Genomic DNA, 9,678 nt, shown 5'->3' with positions numbered 1-9,678 from the left:
ATACCCACCTCCCCTCTGATAACCATCAGTTTGTTCTCTACAGTTAAGAGTCTGTTTCTTGGTTTTCCTCTCTCCCTTGGCCCCCCACCATGTTCATTTGTTTTGTTTCTTAAATTCCACATATGAGTAAAATCATACGGTATTTGTCTTTCTCTGACTGCCTTATTTCGCTTAGCAAATTACTCTCTAGCTCCATTCACATCATTACAAATGTCTCTGTTTTATTCTTACCACACTGGTTATGATCTCTGGTTCAATATTGAATAGTCATGATAGTGAATATCTTTGTCATAAAATAGAGAATATAATAAAAGTCATGGTAGTGGATATCCTTGTTCCTGATCTTACAGGGATTGTGTTTGACATTTTGGCATTAATTATAGCATATGTGTGTATCTCTAAACAATATGTTATAATACATATGACGATGTTAGATCAAACTTTTATTTCTTTTTTTTATGGTGAAAAAATTTAGATTTAGATTTAGCCAGCTAGACTCAGTTTTGATGATCCCAATCTTGTTGGCAGCATCCAAAGCATCATAGTCAGGGTCCAGTCAAACATATGCCTTTTTATCTCCATCAGGCCTGATCAGGGTATTGACTTTGGTCACATCAATGTTATTAGAGCTTCTTCACAGCCTGTTTGATCTGGTGCTTGTTGGCCTTGACATCCACAATGAAAACAAGTGTGTTGTTGTCTTCTGTTTTCTTCATAGCTGACTCCATAGTCAGGGGGAACTTGATGATGGAATAGTGGTCACACTTGTTGCTCCTGGGGACACTCTTTTGAGAATATTTGGGTTGCCTTTGGAGATGCAGTGTCTTGGACCCTCGGAATGTAGGTGACATCTGGATGTTTTTTGTATGACTGTGGACACATTTCAGCACTGCTTTCTTGGCCTTCAAAGCTTTTGCTTTGGCTTCACCTTTGGGAGGGGCAGGGGCTTCCTTCTTTACCTTAGTCATCATCTTCATGAAAGGGATTTCCTAGGTTTATTTCCAGGGGTGTATAGAGCCAAGTCTCCTCAATCTTTTATTTCTGAAAAAAAAAAATCCTAATAACTTTTATGCATTGACAGGTTTGTACTCATTGTTGTTCAGGATTTTTGCATCTATGTCCGTGGATGAGATTGATCTGGAATTTTTTCTTTTTTGTGACAGATCTCCTATCAAGGTATTTTAGCATCATCAAATGAGGTGAGAGTTTTATTTCTATTACCTGAAAATAGTTGTCTTAAGGATTGAAGTTATTGTTTAAGTCATCATTATCCGTATTGATTTTTTCTGCTTTATCTATCAATTATTGAGGTAATTATGATACTCTTCCACTAAGATTGGATTTTTTCCTCTTAATTGTTGAGTTAGTGTGTTTTTTATATATAGCGAGTATTGAGTATATGGCTTTATTCTTAGTTTGTTATATTTTGCTTTTTATTTATTCTACTTTGAATATTTGCTAAAATATGGCTATAAAAATTTGGGAGGCACAGTACTATTTTTTGAGAGAGAGATAGAGAGGGAGTGGGGAGAGACATAGGGAGAAGGAGAGGATCCCAAGCAGGCCCCACACCCAGCAGGAGCCAGATTTGGGGCTGAATCTCACAACCTGAAATCATGACCTGAGCGGAAATCAAGAGTCGGCCATTTAACCGACTGAGCCATCTAGGCACCCCAGCACTTTTCTTTTTGAAACAGTTCTTAAATTCTGCTTTAATTTCTTTAAAGGATATAATCACAGTTTTCCTCCTTTTTCTTGAGTTGATTTTGTAAGTTACATATCTCTAGGAATTCATCTACTTCATATAAGTTTTCAAATTTATTGTATAAAGTTATTTGTATGAAAAAACTAATAAATATTTATTGAGGATATATTATGAACTATTACATGTACTATACTTTTATGTTCTAGATTCCATTTTTAAAGTTTAACAGTTTTTTGAGATATAATTAACAGACAATAAACTGCACATATAAAAGTGTTAAGTTTGTGTTTTTTTCAATTTGATAAGTTTTAACATTTGCAAACATCCCTGAGACCATCACCACAATCAAGAGAGTGAACATTACCCATTATCCCCAGAAGTTTTCTCATTTTCCTTTGCAGTCCTTTCAGAGTATTCTACCCAGTGCCCGTGAATTATGAGATTTTTTTCTGAACTGGCTAGTGGTAACAGGCACTATGCCTTTGTGAGCTCCAGGCACTCTTTCCTTAAACGCCTTCAGATGTTCCTTTCTCTGGCCTCAGGTGGTTTCCTCCATGCATGTGCAGACATCCTAAGCTCTCTCTGTGAAACTCTCTTGAGTCAGACACTCTGTCCTGCAAACTATAGCTTCTTTGGTCTCCCAGGACTCTCAGCTCTGTTTTCTTTTTTTTTTTTTTTAAGATTTTTATTTATTTATTTGAGAGAGAGAGAGAGTGAGCGAGAGAGAGAGCACACGCCTAGGGAGAGGCAGAGGGAAAAGCAGACTCCCCACTGAGCAGGGTGCCTGATACGGGGCTCAATCTCAGGACCCTTGGATCATAACCTAAGCTGAAGGCAGACACTTAACTGACTGAGCCACCCAGGCACCCCTCAGCTCTTTATTCTTGAAGAATCAACTTAGCAACTTGAGGAATCTGCTGGACTCCACCTTGATTCCCCCTCCCTGCATCATGGACTGGAAACTCTCAAGATAGTAAGTTGGGGCTATCACAGGACTTCCTCATTTCTGTATTTGTCATCTCTGTTCTGTCTCTTGTTTTCTTTCTCTTAGGAAACACTGCCCTTTGTTCTTTGATGTCCAGTGTCTTGAAAACTGTTTTTTCATATGTTTTGTCTGGTTTTTTGCTTGTTTTAGGAAGGATCATAAATCTGGTCCCTGTTACTCCATCTTGGCTGGAGTGGATCATAATATCCTTTTATGTTTTTAATATCTACAGCATCTTGTTTCCTTTTTCAATTCTTTTATTTTTTCCTCTTTTCTCCCCTTGATTAAACTTGCCAGAGGTTTGTCTAATTAGTCATTTTAAGGAACCAACTCTTGCTTCCTGATTTTTCCCTTTATATGTATATTTTCCATTTCATTAATTTCTGTTTTTTCTAAGTTAGATTTTAAAATCAAATTCTCATTTTCTTTTGTAAGCACTTAAGACAATAATCAGTAACACTTTAGCTGCATCTGATAAAGTTTATACTGTTTTCATTGTTCAATTCTAAAGAATCTTAAAATTTTATCACAGTTTTTTTCTTTGACTCATGAATTTTTAGAAATGTTTTAATGGGTTTTTCCTTTCTTTTTATTATAAATTTCTAACTTAATTGCATCGTAGCCAGAGAAATTTATCTTTGAGATATAGTTGATAGACAATCAACTGTGCATATTTAAAGTATATAATTTGACAAGTTGTAGCATATGTGAACACCCATGGCACCATTACCATAATCAAAATAATTAAGTTATCCATCACTCAGAAGATTCCTGTTGTTCCTTTGTTCTTTGATCAGGCTTCTAATAGACCAGGCTGAATAACAGAATTTTTTTCTTATTAAACTTTGTTTCAATGGATCTCAAAATTCTGTGAAAGATTTTAGGTCAAGTTGTTTCCACTAAAAATTACTGATTGTTTTAAAATTGCCACACACACAGAACGCCTGGGTGGCTCAGTCATTAAGCGTCTGCCTTCAGCGCAGGGCGTGATCCCAGGGTCCTGGGATTGAGCCCCGCATTGGGCTCCCTGCTCTGCTAGGAGCCTGCTTCTTTCTCTCCCACTCCCCTTGCTTGTGTTTGCTCTCTCCCTGGCTGTCTCTCTGTCGAATAAATAGATAAAATCTTAAAAAAAAAAAAAAAAAGATTCTTTCTCCCTCTGCCCCTTCCTCCTGTGAATTCTATCTCTCCCTCAAATAAATAAATAAATCTTTTTTTTTTAAGATTTCATTTATTTATTTGACAGAGAGACAGCCAGCGAGAGAGGGAACACAAGCAGGGGAGTGGGAGAGGAAGAAGCAGGCTCCTAGCAGAGGAGCCTGATGTGGGGCTCGATCCCAGAACACCGGGATCATGCCCTGAGCTGAAGGCAGACACGTAACAACTGAGCCACCCAGGCACCCCTAAATAAATAAATCTTAAAAAAAAATTGCCACACACACACATACACACACACAAATGGCCCACGAAACATTCTGATGCACACAAGTTGAAGCACTATTCTAGAGAGAGTATCTGTATGTTGGTTAGACTTCCTTTCTCCTACCACGGATTACATAAACTCACAGGTCTAGGGTGGCTGTGTTTCAGTTTTTCTTTCTAATCCTGTTTTGTTCCACAGTGTCTTCTCCACTGAGCTCTTCAGCTGACAGATTATTGTTTGATAGTCCTCGTTGCTAATGCTTTGCTGGGGGTTCACTTTAGCAGAGAGCTATTGCTACATTTTCTTCTTTTTCCTCCAATGTTATGTTGCTTTCTACTTTTCACTCCTGTTATCTCCATTTCCCCCTTTTGTCATTTTTCTTTCCAGATTTTTCCTGAGTACACTGTGCTTTGCATGACACACTATCCCAACCTACCACCTTTTCCTCTCATAGCGGGACTGACTATTAATTACTCTCCAGGAAACTATAATTTCGGCACAAGAGTACTGGTTTCTTGGGGTGCCTGGGTGGCACAGCAGTTAAGTGTCTGCCTTCGGCTCAGGGCGTGATCCCGGCGTTATGGAATCGAGCCCCACATCAGGCTCTTCCACTATGAGCCTGCTGCTTCTTCTCCCACTCCCCCTGCTTGTGTTCCCTCTCTCGCTGGCTGTCTCTATCTCTGTCGAATAAATAAATAAAATCTTAAAAAAAAAAAAAGAGTACTGGCTTCTCAGTGGTGTCAGAAGGAAGACACTTCTACTTGTAAGCAGTTCATAAAAATACTTTTGTATACCTTCCTTTTCCTGAGAAGAATCATTGGATTTCTCACTAAATTAAAATGTTTTGGGAAGAGGACTTGTGCCATGAAAAGTGACAGTCCCCAGGGCAAACATCCGCTTTTTTAAAATTGTGGTAAAACACATATAACATAAAATTTACCATTTTAACCATTTTTTAGTGCACAGTTCAGTGGCACTAAGTACATTCATATTGTTGTGCAACCATCACCACCATTCATCTCCAGAACGCTTCCTTCTGCAAAACAGAAACTTAGTACTCATTAAAAAAATAATTCCCTACTCTTTCCTCCAGCCCCTGGCACCCACCATTCTATTTTCTGTCTCTACAAATTTGACTACTCTAGGTACCTCATGTAAATGGAATCATGTAGTATATATCTTTTTGTGACTGGGTTATTTCACTTAATGTCCTCAAGTTTCATCTATGCTGTAGCACATGTCAGAATTTCCTTCCTTTTTCAGGCTGAGTAATATTCAACACTAATAAGTGGAATGCTCTATTATCAGACCTAACTACAAGTGTATTTTCAGTTTCCTTGTTCTTGTCTCTCTGCCAGCACTCACTAGAAATCATCTTCATTTTGTTCCTTAGACTCTTGTTCTCTCTTTTTCTTTTGCCCAGACGTAGAGTCTCTGTTGTTGTCTTAGTTCCTGATTTTATTCTGCTCCTCATTCTGCTTTCATTGACTAAACTCTGGCAACTTGTCGCCTCCTCATTTTTTTTTTTTAAGATTTTATTTATTTATTTGACAGAGAGAGAAAGACAGCCAGCGAGAGAGGGAACACAAGCAGGAGGAGTGGGAGAGGAAGAAGCAGGCTCCCAGCAGAGCAGGGAGCCTGATGCGGGGCTGGATCCCAGGACTCTGGGATCACGCCCTGAGCCAAAGGCAGACGCTTAACGACTGAACCACCCAGGAGCCCCGCCTCTTCAGTTTCTGACTTCAATCTAGTGACTACATTTTGGATTCTTTTCACTGATTGCTCACCAGTTATGAGAAAGAAGGAAGATCCATCATCCTCCATCCCGCTAGGCATCAGGGCAAGTCGGGAGCACTACGGTAGGAGCTGTTGTGTTAGACTGAACAGACATGGGCACCAGCACATACCCATGGCATGTGACCCCCCTACAAGACATAGGAAAAGAAATAATAGGTTGAAAATCAGGCTAACTCCTCTCAGACAGACTCTGCTGGTTCTGTCTCTCTCAAAGAACCAAATGTGTATTGTCACGCAGAACCTCTCAATGGAGAGGGAGTTCCTAGAGCCTTTGTAGTGTGACTCAATAGATTGAGGGTTTTGAGACAGAGCCAGGGACCTTTCTGTGTACCCATCTTGACATTGGCCTGTGCAACATCCAGCAAGTGACCCTGAAATCTTCCCATCTGTTTCATTTCTTGGGGGCTTTGAAACAGTGCTTTAGCAGCATGAACTGCCTAGAAGAGAGGCCTAAGAAGCATCACAGCAGCTGGAGGTTTGCAGTAGGCCTTGTGGTAGCAGAGGGAAGTGTCACACAGCTTTAGGAAGAGCCACTGAACAGAAGAACAGAAACATGCTGAACAGCTGCATCAGACTGCAAGTGTGACAGGGATTCAAATCAACTGTCCACAGAAACTCTTTGTCTTCACTGAAATGTGCTTCCCTTGGAGGGATTCCTCAGTTCCTAAAAACAAAAAACAAAAACAAGCAAAAACTTCCACTATCTCTCTGCTGGCTGTAAGTGTACTAATCTCTCCGCTTAAGAGCTTCCTACATTAAGTCAGTATTTCTGAATGACAATTTGGGGCCATAAATCATGTTCGCTTCTTTGACAGATAGAAAGATGATGGTCCTTGTGTTCAATAAACTTTCATCTTTCCTTTTTCTTTCCCTTCTGGTACCAGGATAGGCTCTTCAACAGGGGGCAAGTGCTATGAAGCTCTTGGTAATAATGGCTACTTTTTTTTCAGGGCCTATTACGTATCAGACACTTTACACAGATATTGATAATCTTCCCAGCGATCCCTGGGGTAGAATTATTCTTCCGATTTTGGAGATAAGGAAACCAAGACTCAAAGAAATTAAATAATTTCCCAAATCATAAAAATAGTGAGAGGTAAAAACTGAAACAGGTCTTCTTATATTATGCTGTTAGTTGAGAAAAGTTCATTTTGGAGTTGGAACTCCTTGGAAACTCACTCTGCTTTTTACCAAGTCATAAGTAATTCAACATTAAAAAGGTAATTAATGAATGAAAACAAGATGCCCATAACAATTCTTTTTAGAAATGTCAATTTGCTTTTACCATTATCCCCCTTTTACTGAGATTGTGTTTTAAACATGCATTTGTCCCTCTAATACAATAGAAACCCTCTGCTAACCTTGTTTTTAGCATTAAAAAAGTTTAAACATAATTTGTTTTTTGGGTTTTTTGTTTTGTTTTGTTTTTTTGGTGGCCTAGCACCAGGATTAGGGAAGACACACATTAATAATTTTGTAGGGGAGGCACCGATGTGATAATAAAGGTAACTGTAGAATATTGTGCAGGCTTGGCTTTCCGGTTCTGCTTTATAAATGGACCCTGGGATCATGACCTGAGCCGAAGGCAGACGCTTAACCGACTGAGCTACCCGGGTGCCCATGTTAATCACATTTCTTGACTAATGTCTGAGTTTGGAAAAGCAGAAAATCCAGGTGGGCTAATGTTAACATTCACATATATAAAATTTTGAGTCTGGAGTATTGAATAAGGGATCTACTAGTACAGGGTAAGCAGACTATGAATAACAGGTCAAATCTGGCCTGCTATCTGTTTACATAAATAATGTTTTATTGGAATACAACCGCACTTATTTGTTTACCTATTTTCTATAGTGCCTTTCATATTACAGCAGCAGAGTTGAGTAGTTATAAGAGAGACCTTATGGTTCACAAGGCTGAACTATTTATTATCTGGTCTTTTACAAAAAGTTTGTTAACTCCTCATTTAGTCAATCTTCTCAATATGTAGATAAGCACCTCTTTCTTTCTTTCTTTCTTTCTTTCTTTCTTTCTTTCTTTCTTTCTTTCTCTTTCCTTCTTTTTTTAGATTTATTTATTTGAGAGAGACAGAGACTGAGTGCGGGGAAGGGCAGAGGGAGAGAATCTTCAAGCAGACTCCCCCACACAGGGCTTGATCTTAGGACCCTGAGATCATGACCTGAGCTGAAATCAAGAGTGGGGCGCTCAACTGACTGAGCCACCCAGGTGCCCAATAAGGACCTATTTCCAGATCGTTTGACAATATTTTCATAGATCTTAATAAGTGTCATGTTTTGTTAAATATATGAATGTGTTCTTTAGCCAAAACTCACCGTCTTTTCCTCCATGCCTTACCATTCTCAAGACAAGTACATACTTGTCGCACATAGTATTGGTATTCTCTTTTAACAGAAAGTCTTTTGTGTTAGCTAATTTTCTGAATTAATATTTTATTCTCACATCTTTTTCAAAACCTTTTTCAAATATAAGAGTTGTTTTACAATAAATAATCTATCTTGGCTATTAGTGTTTACAATGGAAATATGTTTAAATATCACAAGTTTTGCATTTCATAGTAAAAGATCCAAAGGTAGCTAAAACCTTTAATTAAAGTAAAGAATATTACAGGCATATCTCAAAGACATATTGAGGGTTTAGTTCCAAACCACCACAGTAAAGGAAATATTGCAATTAAGCAAGTCAAATGAATTTTTTGGCTTCCCAGTGCATATAAAAGTTATGTTTACAACATACTGCAGTATATTAAGTGTACAATAACATTATATCTAAAAAATGTGCATACCTTAATTTTAAGATATTGTTAAAAATGCTGAGCATCATCTGAACTTTCAGCAAGTCATCATCTTTTTGCTGGTGGAAGGCCTTGCCTTGATGTTGATGGCTGCTGACTGATCAGGGTGGTAGTTGCTGAAGGTTGGGGTGGCAGTGGCAGTTTCTTAAAATAAGACAAAAATGAAGTTTATCACATCAATTGACTCTTCCTCTCATGAACGATTTCCTTATAGTATGCAATGCTATTTGATAGCATTTTACCCACTTCTCAAGTTTTCTAATGAGATTGCAAATCAGTACCATCTTCAGGCTCCACTGCTAATTCTTGTTCTCTTGCTATTTCCACCACATCTGTAGTAATTTCCCCCCTTAAGTTTTGAACCCCTTAAGGTCATCCATGAGGTTTGGAATCAACTTCTCCCAAACTCCTGTGAATGTTGATATTTTGACCTCTTCCCATGAATCACGAATGTTGTTAATGACATCTAGGATGGTGAATCCTTTCCAGAAGGTTTTCCATTTATTTTGCCCAGATCCATCAGAGGAATCACTATCTATGGCAGCTATAGCCTTACGAAATGTATTTCCTTGACCCATGGGCTCCAGAATAGATGTATTAGTAGGTATGAAAACAATGTTAATCTTATTGTACATCTCTTTCAGAGCTCTTAGGAGACCAAGTACATTGCCAAGGAGCAATAATATTTTGAAAGGAATCTTTTTTTCTGAATGGTAGGTCTCAAAAGTGGGCTTAAAATATTCAGTAAACCATGTTGTAAACAGATGTGCTGTCTTCGGGCTTTGTTGTTCCATTTATAGAGCACAGGCAGAGTAGATTTAGCATAATTTTTAAAGGCCCTGGGATTTTCAGAATGGCCAATGAGCATTGGCTTCCATTTAAAGTCACCAGCTGCATTAGTCCCTAACAGGAGAGTCAGCCTGTCCTTTGAAACTTTGAAGCTAATATCTAGTTATGGA

At 38.5% G+C, this 9,678-nt stretch overlaps 1 pseudogene; it reads right to left on the bottom strand.

Annotated features, from left to right (window-relative positions):
- Nucleotides 1–556: 556 nt before the first annotated feature.
- Nucleotides 557–1,023, bottom strand: LOC123798317 (large ribosomal subunit protein uL23 pseudogene; annotated as a pseudogene).
- Nucleotides 1,024–9,678: the final 8,655 nt, after the last annotated feature.

Source organism: Ursus americanus, chromosome 1, assembly GCF_024610735.1.
Source record: "Ursus americanus isolate L20-20 chromosome 1, mUrsAme1.1.p, whole genome shotgun sequence".
NCBI lineage: Eukaryota > Metazoa > Chordata > Mammalia > Carnivora > Ursidae > Ursus > Ursus americanus.
This window is presented reverse-complemented; position numbering and strand designations above follow the sequence as displayed.